At 37.4% G+C, this 11,325-nt stretch overlaps 1 non-coding gene across 1 annotated transcript; it reads right to left on the bottom strand.

Moving 5' to 3' along the window:
- Positions 1-5,182: 5,182 nt before the first annotated feature.
- LOC138383075 (U6 spliceosomal RNA) lies at positions 5,183-5,290 on the bottom strand. The gene has a single exon (XR_011233528.1). It is a non-coding gene; the product is annotated as a U6 spliceosomal RNA (small nuclear RNA).
- Positions 5,291-11,325: the final 6,035 nt, after the last annotated feature.

The following is an 11,325-nucleotide window of genomic DNA, read 5'->3' as shown; positions in this document are numbered from 1 at the left end:
CAGATAAGTGCCGGAGATGTCAAGAGGAAGATGCCACTCGGCCCCACTCCCCGTCCTTTCCCGCTCATGTACTTTGCAAATGGGGAAAAGACAACAAGGCTTGTGGTAAAACGGCCAAAGAAAACCAAACCTAATGATAATTTTTTTCTCATTACACCTGGGATTTAGGAAATTGTGCTAAGAAAAACATTCTGAGGCCTAACTACAACAATCGTCTTCTCATCTTCCTGTGTGGTTTGAGAAAATGGAGTTTTTAGCAAAAAAATAAATACATAAACAAGTATATTTTTCAGTAAGTTATCTGAAAATTATCTATAAAATTACATTGGCACATATGCCAATAGAATTTATAGGAGTAAGAAACTTCTTAATTTAAGCCTAAAGTTTAGGGAGGGAGGGAAAATATTTTTCATGCTACAGTGTTAGGCAGAGGGCAGGCAGTATTTGGGGCAGGTTCCGGGATCAGGGAGTGATTCCTAAACACTGAGTAGAAGGGAAAGCAAATGAACTCGTTGTGGGGTCAAGGTTGATAGATTCAGCAAAAATTTTTTTTTTCCTTCATCAACTTCTTCAGACACATCCCTGGTACCCGAAGTTGCTCTCCTAGTCTGGTATATGTGCTACCATCTTTGTTCCTCTATCACATCTATACCTTTTCTATCATGACACTTAGCCTACTGCCCTCTAGATGAGTCCTGGCAGGGCAAAGAGTAGTGGTCTCTCTTCTGCCACACTGCTTCTCAGCCACCACTGCTCAGTGGCAAAACTGATTGATTTTCAGGTGGGTGGATGTGTTAAATACATCTAGGAATAGATCGGCCATTGTGCCCCTGAGATATCAGAGACTGTGGCTGGCCGTAGGCATTTTAGCACAGACATTGAACCCAAAGTGCTTACTGATTTCCTTTGGTTGGTGTGGAATATTTTTAAAAAGCACAAATTAAAAAGGATGGAAAATGGACAGATGGAAATTGAGAGAAGCATGTGTGAGAATGCATGTTTTTCAAATTGCAGTTTAGGGATTTACTTTGGTAATATTATCTCTTGATAGATAGACAGAAGGTCTGATTCTTGAGACTTTTCAAACTTTCAGGCATTTAGATTTTTATAGGTGTGTATTTTGTATTTGTATAAATATGTTCAGTCTTTAGGAGGAGTTCTCTGTCCCACTGCCACCGCACCCCCTCTCCCCCCACCACAGTCACGGAGTTCTGGGGCCAGTCCATTTCCTGGAGGGGTGTGTGTGGTGGTGATGAAGGTGGGAAAGAAGGTGATCCGGCATTGGTGTGTTTTCTCTAGTGGAGGAAAGAAAGGATTCCAGAACTGTAGTTATCTCTACTGCTTGTTAGCTTTGTCTCCATTTCTTCATTTATATTTTCTCTTGCTGAAATTTTACTCTGGAATTCTTTGCAATTCTGTTCTGTATCTCCATCAAGGTTGTTAGACATGATGCATTTTATTTCCTGTGTCCTTTTATCTGTGTGAATTTCCCAACTGACCCTGGCCCATGATGACCCAGGAAGGAGGCAGCCTCAGCAGAAGAATGCTGAGTTGGGAACACAGGTGTCAAATAACAACCTCTCAATCAAATTCTCACCTTCCAGACTAGGTTATACTAAGGAGAATTTGAATCCCCAGTGAAAAGTGTCTTTAGAGAAAGAATATCATGAATATTATGCTGTTTGAATGCACAGTGGTTTAGTATATCCATGTGGATATCTATATACAGTCAATGACTCCAGACATATTTCATCTAGATTATGAAAGACACAGCTAATCTGGTGTGAGCCATTTCTGTGGTACTCACCATGTGACAATCTGCTAGGCCCAGACTGAGTACAAGAAGACTTTGATGATATTAATGATGGCTGATGTTTATTGAATGGTCACCATAAATACACCATGTTAAAAGATCTATGTGTCTATGTCATTTGGTCCGTCCAATATTTTATGTGGTAGATAGTCATTATCTTTATTTTATAGATGAGGAAATGGAAACTTATTGAGGTTAAGTAACTTGTCCATGTGCAGCATCTAGTAAGAAGCAGAGCTGGGCATTGAGCTTTGAATGCAGAGCACGTCTTTGCATGGTACTGTATCCCAAGGCACAACTGTGTTGTGGCCCCCCGTCCCTCTTTATCTCACTTGCATCCATGCTCTGTTTACTTTAATCTATAAACCAAGCGAAAAACACATCTTATTTGTATCAGACATCTCTAGAAACTCTCCTGCCCGTGAAAACCCCCAGCTACAAGTGGCAGACTCTCATCTGAAAGGAAGAAGGTTAAATGTTTGCCATCTCAAGATGAATGTGTATAAACTTCTAAAATAAGGTCATTAACTAAAAGGCTCTCTGTTAATCCATTGTCTTTTTTCTTCAATTTTCAATATTTAAAGTTTATTAAAGTTTTTATAAAAGACTTAGTCATGTATTTTCTTAAATGGATAATGTGTTTTTAATCTAATAAAAAGTTAACCAAACAACCTCACAATGCTTTGTCTGGAAGGAAATAAACACAGTTTAAACAGTGACCTATTTTTCCAGCAAAGAGTAGACATAAACTGAGTTGTAACTGTAACTATTTCCATTAGAATGGAATCATATTAATTTATAAATTCATTTTCATGTAAGAGTATATTTGTCATATCAGAAAAAAAGAGAAGAAAAAAATGGGCAGAAAGAACAAAAATAAATCTCACTAATTATCTATCTCCAACTCCATCTCTATCTCTATGGCTATAAGTAGGATAATGACCATCACTGTAATGTTGCTACCTCAACACTCAATCCCATCACTTTTAAGAGAAGGGAATATTTCCCTTTGGTTTTCTTTTTGGCAGTTATGACATTGATAAAATAGGAAAGGGTTGAGTATGTTCTTGAGAGCAAAGTTACTAACTGTAGAAAGGCACACATTGACCACAGCCGTGCTCTGTGGGAATTCCACTGGATTTTGTTTGTAGGAAAAGACCCGATGGTCTGGTTATCAGATCTCTGGTTGGATGACCAAAGCCACGTCATATCTTCTCATGGGACATTTGAAAGGGGAATTACTATCTCAAACCTCTCTGCTCACCAATCAAAGTTTGGATCTGTTAGAATTAAATTGATCATAATGTTTTCTCCTAGTCTATTTTAAAAATTCTTGTTTCATCTTTCATGATATTCCTCTTCCATTTTTCACAATGCTTCTTCACACTCTCTTTTTCAGGATCAATCTCTAAGGTTGTCAATGTTTTATGTTTTTTTCAAAGACTCAGACTTAACTTTATTAATCCTTTCTATTATTTTTTTATTATTTTAATTTATTATTTATTACTTGTTATTAACTTTTATTTCCTTTTTTCTTATTCCTTAATTTATTATTTATTTATTAAATAATTTATTTGCTTAATTTTACTTTTTTGGATTTTTTTTTTTTTTTGCTATTTTTACTATTTCTTGTATTGGATACTTTGCCCTTTAATTTTTTACTCTTCTGTTCTATTATAAGCACTTAAAGTTATAGGTTTTCCTCTAGTACTACTTTAGTTGTATTTGATAAGTTTTCAAATTAAGTATTTCTTAACCATTCAGTTTTAAGTGCTTTCTAATTTATTTATTTATTTTATTTTTTAAATTGATAAATAAAATTTTTCATATTCTAAGGCAGCTGAGTAATCCCTCACAATGTTTTGGTAACTACAAAGCATTTTCATCTCCACTGTCTCGTATATCTAAGCCTGAGAACTCAATTGGCATTGCCATCCTCATGTTGTAGAAAATAAATCTGAAGTGCAGAAAGATGAAATGAATTGTTCCATATTGCTAATGATGAAATTTTCCTTTCCATAAAATATTTGATATTTGAACAACTCTAATGCACTACTCCTTGGGGGTATGGAATGAGTTTTCTAAAATCATGTCTCTTCTTCGAGGCTTGAATATTACCAAAAATGGCAAGAAATAGAGACAGCTAACTGTCCCCCTAGCTGCTCTCTCATTCATCCTTTAATAAGACAGTCTCCTAGGATTCAGCTTCCCATCCTCCCTTGTGGGTGGGTTGGCCCTGTGGTTTAGTTTGGGTCCATGGGGTATGATAGGAACGAAGTATGTGATTTTTAAGTTGTATCTTTAAAATAAGGATATGGCCTTGACTTTTTATTTTCTTTTTCTTACTGATTGAAATACAGATGTAATGTTGCATTAGTCTGGATTCTGCAGAAAAACAGAACAAACAGGATACTGTGTGTGTGTGTGTGTGTGTGTGTGTATGAACATGTATACTTAAACATGAAGGGATTTATAATAAGGAATTGGCTTATGTGTTTATGAAAGCTGAGAAGTCCCAAGATCTGAAGTCGGCAAGTTGGAGACCCAGGAGAGCAAATGGCATAAGTGCAGTTTGAGTCTGAAGATTTGAGAACCAGGAGAATAGATGGTATAAGTTCTAGTCTGAGTCCAAGTCCAAAGGCAGAAGAAGACCAACAACCTAGTGCAAAAATAATCAGGAAGAAAGGAGATGAGTAGTTCCTTATTATTTGTTGCAGGGTCAGCCTTCTTGTTCTAGTCAGGCCTTCAACTGATTGGATGAAGGCCACCCACATTAAAGAGGGCAATGTGCTTTACTCAATCTACTGATTCAAACGTTAACCTCATCCCAAAACATCCTTGCACACCCAGACACACCCAGAATAATGTTGGACCAACTATCTGGGACCCTTGTGGCCCAGTCAAGTTGACACATAAAATTAACCATTGCAAGTCCACTCCTTGTCAATTTAGCTCCCATACACATCTCCTAAAACCATAATCTCTGAAAAAAGACAACAAGATCATAATTCTGCCTAACATGGAACAACTACGCTGCGTATAACTGAAAATGTACTCACTCCTTCCCCAGAAAAGGAAGTGAAGTCCTTAAGGGATGTTTACTCTTTTCCTTGATATTCCATACCTTAAATATCATGATGTAAAATTTAACAACATTTAAATACTATGACAAAAAGTCAATACTTCTTATGTTACATAAAGGAATAAGAAAGGGAAAAAACAGGAATATTTCTTACACACACACATATTTATAACAGAATAAAGGGAAATACTCATGATAATTACAGTCTTCATTTTTGTAACTGGTCACATAGACATAGCTGGTATTTATATTATAACTACCTTCTTCCACTGCCCATTCTGTTTTTTTTTTTTTTTTTGATATTTAAAAACATGCATGTCATCCCTCCGCAGGGGCCGTGCTAATCTTCTCTGTATTGTTCCAATTTTAGTACATGTGCTGAGCTGAAGATGCATGAGTGGAACACATGCATCTTCCCATTTTTTACCCATTCAGAGAGATCTAGCCACATACCTTTTCCACAAATTTCCTTGTCACCAATGTTCCAATCATGCTACTTCCAAGTCCCTAACCATCCAGCCAAACCACTGGCCAAAGCCCATAAATTGATATATAATCAAACATCTGGCCGTTTCTCCTTCTAAGTAAAGTAAGCAACCAGGTGCATTGCTTGAAGGTCCACCCACTGCCTTTCAGAATGTCCCAGGAAAAGGCTATAGTGCTGAACTGTCCACTTTTGGGTGGTACCTGCATATTATACAGAACCATCTGAAAACCAGGCTTGAGTCAGTGATCATAGTGAACTCCCCATGAGGCCGCAGGTGCAGTCTGGGAGAGAGAAAGCAGTGAGGCAGGAGTGGGGACAGCGGGCATTTGGGCTAATTCTTTATGCAACTTACTTGTGCCTCGGTCCCAACCAGGAATATATCACTTATATATAGATGGTCTTAAAGGCCATCCACACAGGCCTCTTTCCCCTCAAATCTTCTCCTTTTTTATCCACATCTTCAACCCTGATATAGTCACATATATAGTAACAAACAAAACAAAAAAAACAACTACACTATTCTCAAAAGAACTTAATATTTTTCCTCTACTTTGAAGTCTTCCAAACAAAGCCAATATATTCAAGGACCAAAAAGGCAAAATAATTGTGATACTGTGATAATAATTGTGATAATTGGGATACTGGTTAAAAGGCTGTAACAAGAACTTGAATAAGGATATTTTGCCAAATGTCTGACAGAATGTGATGTGGAGACATACACATCAAATTCCGTCTGTAATTCCCAGACCTTTGTTTCTTGTGTTGGTGAAAAGGCAGCTACAGCAGCATCATGTTGTGGTCCTTGAGCCAACCCAGGCTCTCCCTTGAGGATGAAATATTTGTCCTGGGCAATCTTATCTAACAGTGATGAGATTCACATGTGTGTTTATTTTTTTATTAGGCATGTACTGATCTGACTTGTTTGAGGGTTTTTGGCACTTACAACCATGAGAAGATCGCTGATTCATGACAGCAGAATTTTGAGTGATTCATTGGATTCATTAATCAAAATGATTAGTTCAGCAATGATTTACATTAGAGAATCAGTAAATAGCTTACCTTCTTTTATTTAAAGGTACCTGAATTACTTGATATCAAGTCACTGAAATATTCATACTTATTAAGGTATAATTTACATAAAATAGAATGGATACGCCTTGGGTATTTCAGTACCATGAGTTTTGACAATTATATAAATCCATGTAAACTTCACCCAAATCAACATTTGCGTCACCATGGAAAGACCCCTCACTCCGCTTTCCAGCCACCTCCACTCTCCACCAAGGCAGCCACTTCCTGATTTCTATCACTATAGCTTCTTTTTGCCCATTCTTGGACTTCATATAAATGGAACCATCCATTATTCTTTTGTGTATTGCCATAGATATTTAAATAGGTATTCTCTGTTTTATAGAAATTTTTCATTTTTCATATTTGACTTCATGAAAATTGTTTAAAAAACAACTGCAAAACACTTTGCTTTTGAGATAGTGTTTGTGTTGTTTACACACAGTATATATATATATTTTGAAATATGAAGAAAAAGGCATGGTTTTCACTGGTAAATCACATTAGGTTACATTTTGCCACCCTAAATCAGGAGATATTTTGGCCTTCTCTGTTTCCACTGAATGAATATAACACGTAGTTGACGTGGTTAACTTATAAACTCATAAACTTTAGAGCTGGAATGGCTTTCAGGAATCACTCAACAAATCAACAAATAGTCATTGATCTTCCTCTCTCAACCAGCCATAAAGAGAGCACCTTGACCTTGAGGATAGAACAGAGAACCAGAAAGATAAGATTTCTGCCTTTGTGGAATTTATATCATAGCAGGAGACAGAGAACATAAGCAATAATGGCACTAAGGTGTGATGCATATTATGGTGGGAGCTGCAATGGGAGCTTTGTTAATCTAGCTTAGTCAGAGGGTCAAGTTACTCTTGAAGATTGATGTTTAGCCTAAGACTGTACAGAAAAGCAGGAGTAAGCCAGATGAAGAGACAGAGAATGGGAAAAGAGACAAGAGGAGAAGGGGAGGGTTGGTCCAGAGAGACCAGCTTGGGCAATGGCAGGGAGGTGACAGCATGGTACTGATGAGGATCCTCTGAGGAATGGACAGCAGCAGCTCAGTTCAAGGAGGAAAATGGCAAAAGTAGCTGGAGCCTGAGAGCCAGATTAAGGAGTTTTAGATTCATTCTAAATCAAAGGAGGCCACTGAAGGGTTTTAAATGGGCTATTACATGATCAGATTTGCAAAAATCCTTCTGTGTATGTCATGGAGATTGGGCTGGAAGGAAGCAAGACTGGAGATACGGAGACATGTTAGTGGCCGTTGCTTAAACCAGGGAGGTAAGGCTTGTGAGAAGGGAATTAAATTAAGAGATTTCAGAGGGAATCACATCAGGCTTTGGTGAATGGGCAAGAGTGGTAAAGAGGAAGAATAACTTAAAGATTTCTCCCAGGAGCTCAAGAGAGAAAGAACTTGACTAGAGATATAAATGTAGTCATCATCAGCAAAGAAATAGTTATTGAAACATGGCAGTGGGTGAAACTGCCTACAAAGAGGTGTGTCACTCTTGGAGATAATTAGTATATCGTTTCCTAAAGTGGGCTCCATCGTGGCTTAGTTCTATGAAATGCATGGAATAAAATTACTTTGCGGCCAAGTAAGTTTAGGAAAAGCATCAAATAGGACCCTTCTTTTGAAAATGTTCAAGGCACACTATTGGATTGAAGACCAGGAAGTCCAGCAATATCAAAACATATTTCATTTTTCATGATGCTGTGTTTCTTAGACACCCCCCTCCCCAACTGTCACACTCTTGAAAAAAGAAACCAAATCTTACCAGCCTTCTGCCATGTGGTTTCACCTTGTGGATGACCCACACCCAGCTAACTTGGTCTGGGCAATTGGAGTTCTGCTTCACTTCCCAACAGTAGTAAGATGCAACAAGTTTTTGTGCATAGAGCTGTGATACAATCAAGTGTTTTTGTTTGCTGGATGCTTAACATCATGTTTAAAGCAAATTCTAAGTTCAGTGCCCTACTCATTTTACATTTGTTTTATTTTCTTAACTCAGTTTAAAATTTGATGGTGCAATTGTGCAATACTAACATAACTATAATTTTGCTTTATTGTAGTATTATATAGTGGAGGACACCAAATCATTTAATGTTGCTTAAAATAGAGTTAATGTCCTTCTTTCTCTTCCTCTTATTCAGTATATTTATAGCATTGAAAAGGCTGTACAGCAGCAGGGTGGTTGCTAAATCTTTCAATTAGAACAATGATCCCAGGCTGTGAAGATATGCAGTGTCTATTCAATTAAACAGGATTATTTGATAGTTTAACACAGAAAAAGGCATCCAGGTATGGTATTTTTAAAAAAAACAAGAGTGGACTATTCTTATGCACTCCTCTGATTCATCTAGTGCCTCCATGCTGTGGACATTCACTGTCGTCAGGGTCTCTCAGCTGAGCATTGGGACCATATTTCAAAATCTCTTACTGGAGCACTCTACCCAGATATCTGCAGGCACCCACACCTGACTTATCTAAAGTAGAGCTTGTTACCTTATCCCTCCTGAAAGGGGATGTGGGAAAGCTCCAATCAATTCTATCAAACCTACTTCTCTTACTTTATGACATTCATTGATTTATTTATTCAGCAAATATTTGTTCAATGTCTTCCAAGATCCAGGCATTGTTTTACATCCTAGGATAGAGTCATGAATGAGCAAGACAAGGATCTTTTCTCCAAGGAAGTCATATTCAGATGGTATTTTTCTCAGTCCAGAAATTCAGTCTAGTGTCATGTCAGCTTGCTGCTTCTCTTTCTCTCTCTCTCTCCCCCATCACTTAGTCAGAATTGCTTTTGCACCTCTGGACTCCACCCCTCTCCTCCGATGATTGATTGTCCTGGGTCAGATAATCATCTCTAACATGGGTTGTTGCAATACTCTGTCTGGCTTCTCTGCCTTTACTTCTCCCCTGCTTTTGGCCTTTCTCCTGCCTCCTCCCTCCTGCTAGCATTATCTTTCTAAAACACAGATCTGACCAAGTACCTCTTTAAAATCTGTAATGACTATTGTTTACAAGAGACACCTGATCTTTGAATAGATTTGAAGTCCTAATCCAATTTCATGCACTTTCTTAATCTCATCTCCCACTTCTTTCTACACTCCTTACAGAACTTCTCCCAGACACACTGTGGGTTTGTCATTCTCTGTCCCTGTGCTATACTCCCATGCTCCATATCCTGGCTTAGAATCCCTTTCACTACCTTCATTGCCTTTGTCAAAAAGGCAAACCGAGGCACAATTTTAAAGAGTTTATTTGAAGAAGCAATGATTCATGGAGTGGTTCAGGAGCTCCACAGCAGGAACACAAAATGTGGACGGTTATAGAATGAACACAGAAGTAAAGCAAAGCAAATATTTGATTAGTTACAATTATGCAGTTGCCTCTTTGGTTTATTTTGCTGGAAAGTCCCTAGATATATGATTATAAATTTGTTGGCTACTTCTGATTGGTTGAGCTTAAGTGCTGTTTTTCTTTACAAAATATAGCTCGTTAGTTTCACTGATGTTTGCAAATCAAGCAAGGTTTAGGTCACTTATGAGGCCTAACTGGTTTTATCTGCTCAGAGATTCTTCAGGCTTGGTCTCCATTTTAACATCTTCATTGTCATTAAGTATACTCATTAAATTCAGACTTCTCCAGGTAGAAGGAATACTTTTCCTGCTGTTACTATACCTCTATTATAGCACTAATCATATGTTAAGAAAACTAAGTCCTTCTGCCCAACTCTAGATTGTGAGCTTCTAAAGCAAGGGTTGGCAAACTTTTTCTGTAGAGGGTTTTGCAGGCCAAATGGTTTCTGCGTCAGCCACTCAACTCAGCCATGGTAGCGTGAAAGCAACCACAGACACAATGTAATGGAATGAGCATAGCTGACTGTGTGTCCTCAAAAGTCTATTTATGCACAAAGAAATTTGAATTTCATATAATTTTCACATGTCACAAAATATTTTTCTTATTTTGTCTTTACCCCCAACCATTTAAAATGTAAAAACTATTGTTAGCTAGTGGACCATATAAACACAGGCTTGACCCATGTTCTGTAGTTAGCTCACCCTGTTCTTAAAGGGAGGGCTATTTCATATTTATTTTCATGTAACAGCATACCTGGCACTGAATGAATCTTTACTGAAACAAATGACATGGATACAAATGCTTACCATTTTATGTTATCTTTCATCCCAAACTACAGTGGTGTGATACAGTAAATTTTTTTTAATGAACTGAAGATTAACTAGAATACCATTTTTTAATTTCAACCTCTGTTAAAAAAAAAACTTTCTGACGTATGTTATTCTAATTTTCTGCCCTAATAAGTACAGTTTAGTGAACACATGTAATGATTATCTTGCAGTGCCCCCAGGTCATGACTAAAGATAAGAATTCTCATCGTGTAGCCAAGTAAATGTAGATATAGAAGGTATAGCTAATTGAACCCCAAATGCATATATGCTGGGATTTACTCTTGAAATTGCCTTTCGGATGCAGAGGTTAAATCTCTCATATATACGTGTTTTTGAGGGATCTCCTCTTTTCTCTGTAAAATGGGGCATTGGAACATAAAACTAATTAATAAAAGTTTCTTATTAGCTGGCTTCCAGTTCTACTGTTCCTTATATAGGGAACTCTGAACATTGGTGTTGTTGACTTCTTCAGTCTTTTTCCTACCCCTTTGCACAAAGGAATTAAAGGTATAATGTTGGTCAAAAAGAAAACATTGAAAATAAGAAAGTTTGTAACATTGATCTAAGGGGAAAAATCACAGGTGACTATAGCATGAACGCCTGGTTTTAAGGAGTTGAAGTTTTCCTTTAAATTAGAGTGTCAAAGTGGACACTCCGAAGAGTATAATACGA

The sequence above is a fragment of the Eulemur rufifrons genome, chromosome 4 (assembly GCF_041146395.1).
Source record: "Eulemur rufifrons isolate Redbay chromosome 4, OSU_ERuf_1, whole genome shotgun sequence".
Taxonomy (NCBI): domain Eukaryota; kingdom Metazoa; phylum Chordata; class Mammalia; order Primates; family Lemuridae; genus Eulemur; species Eulemur rufifrons.
Note: the sequence above shows the minus strand (reverse complement) of the source record. Positions and strands in the feature narration are given on the sequence as shown.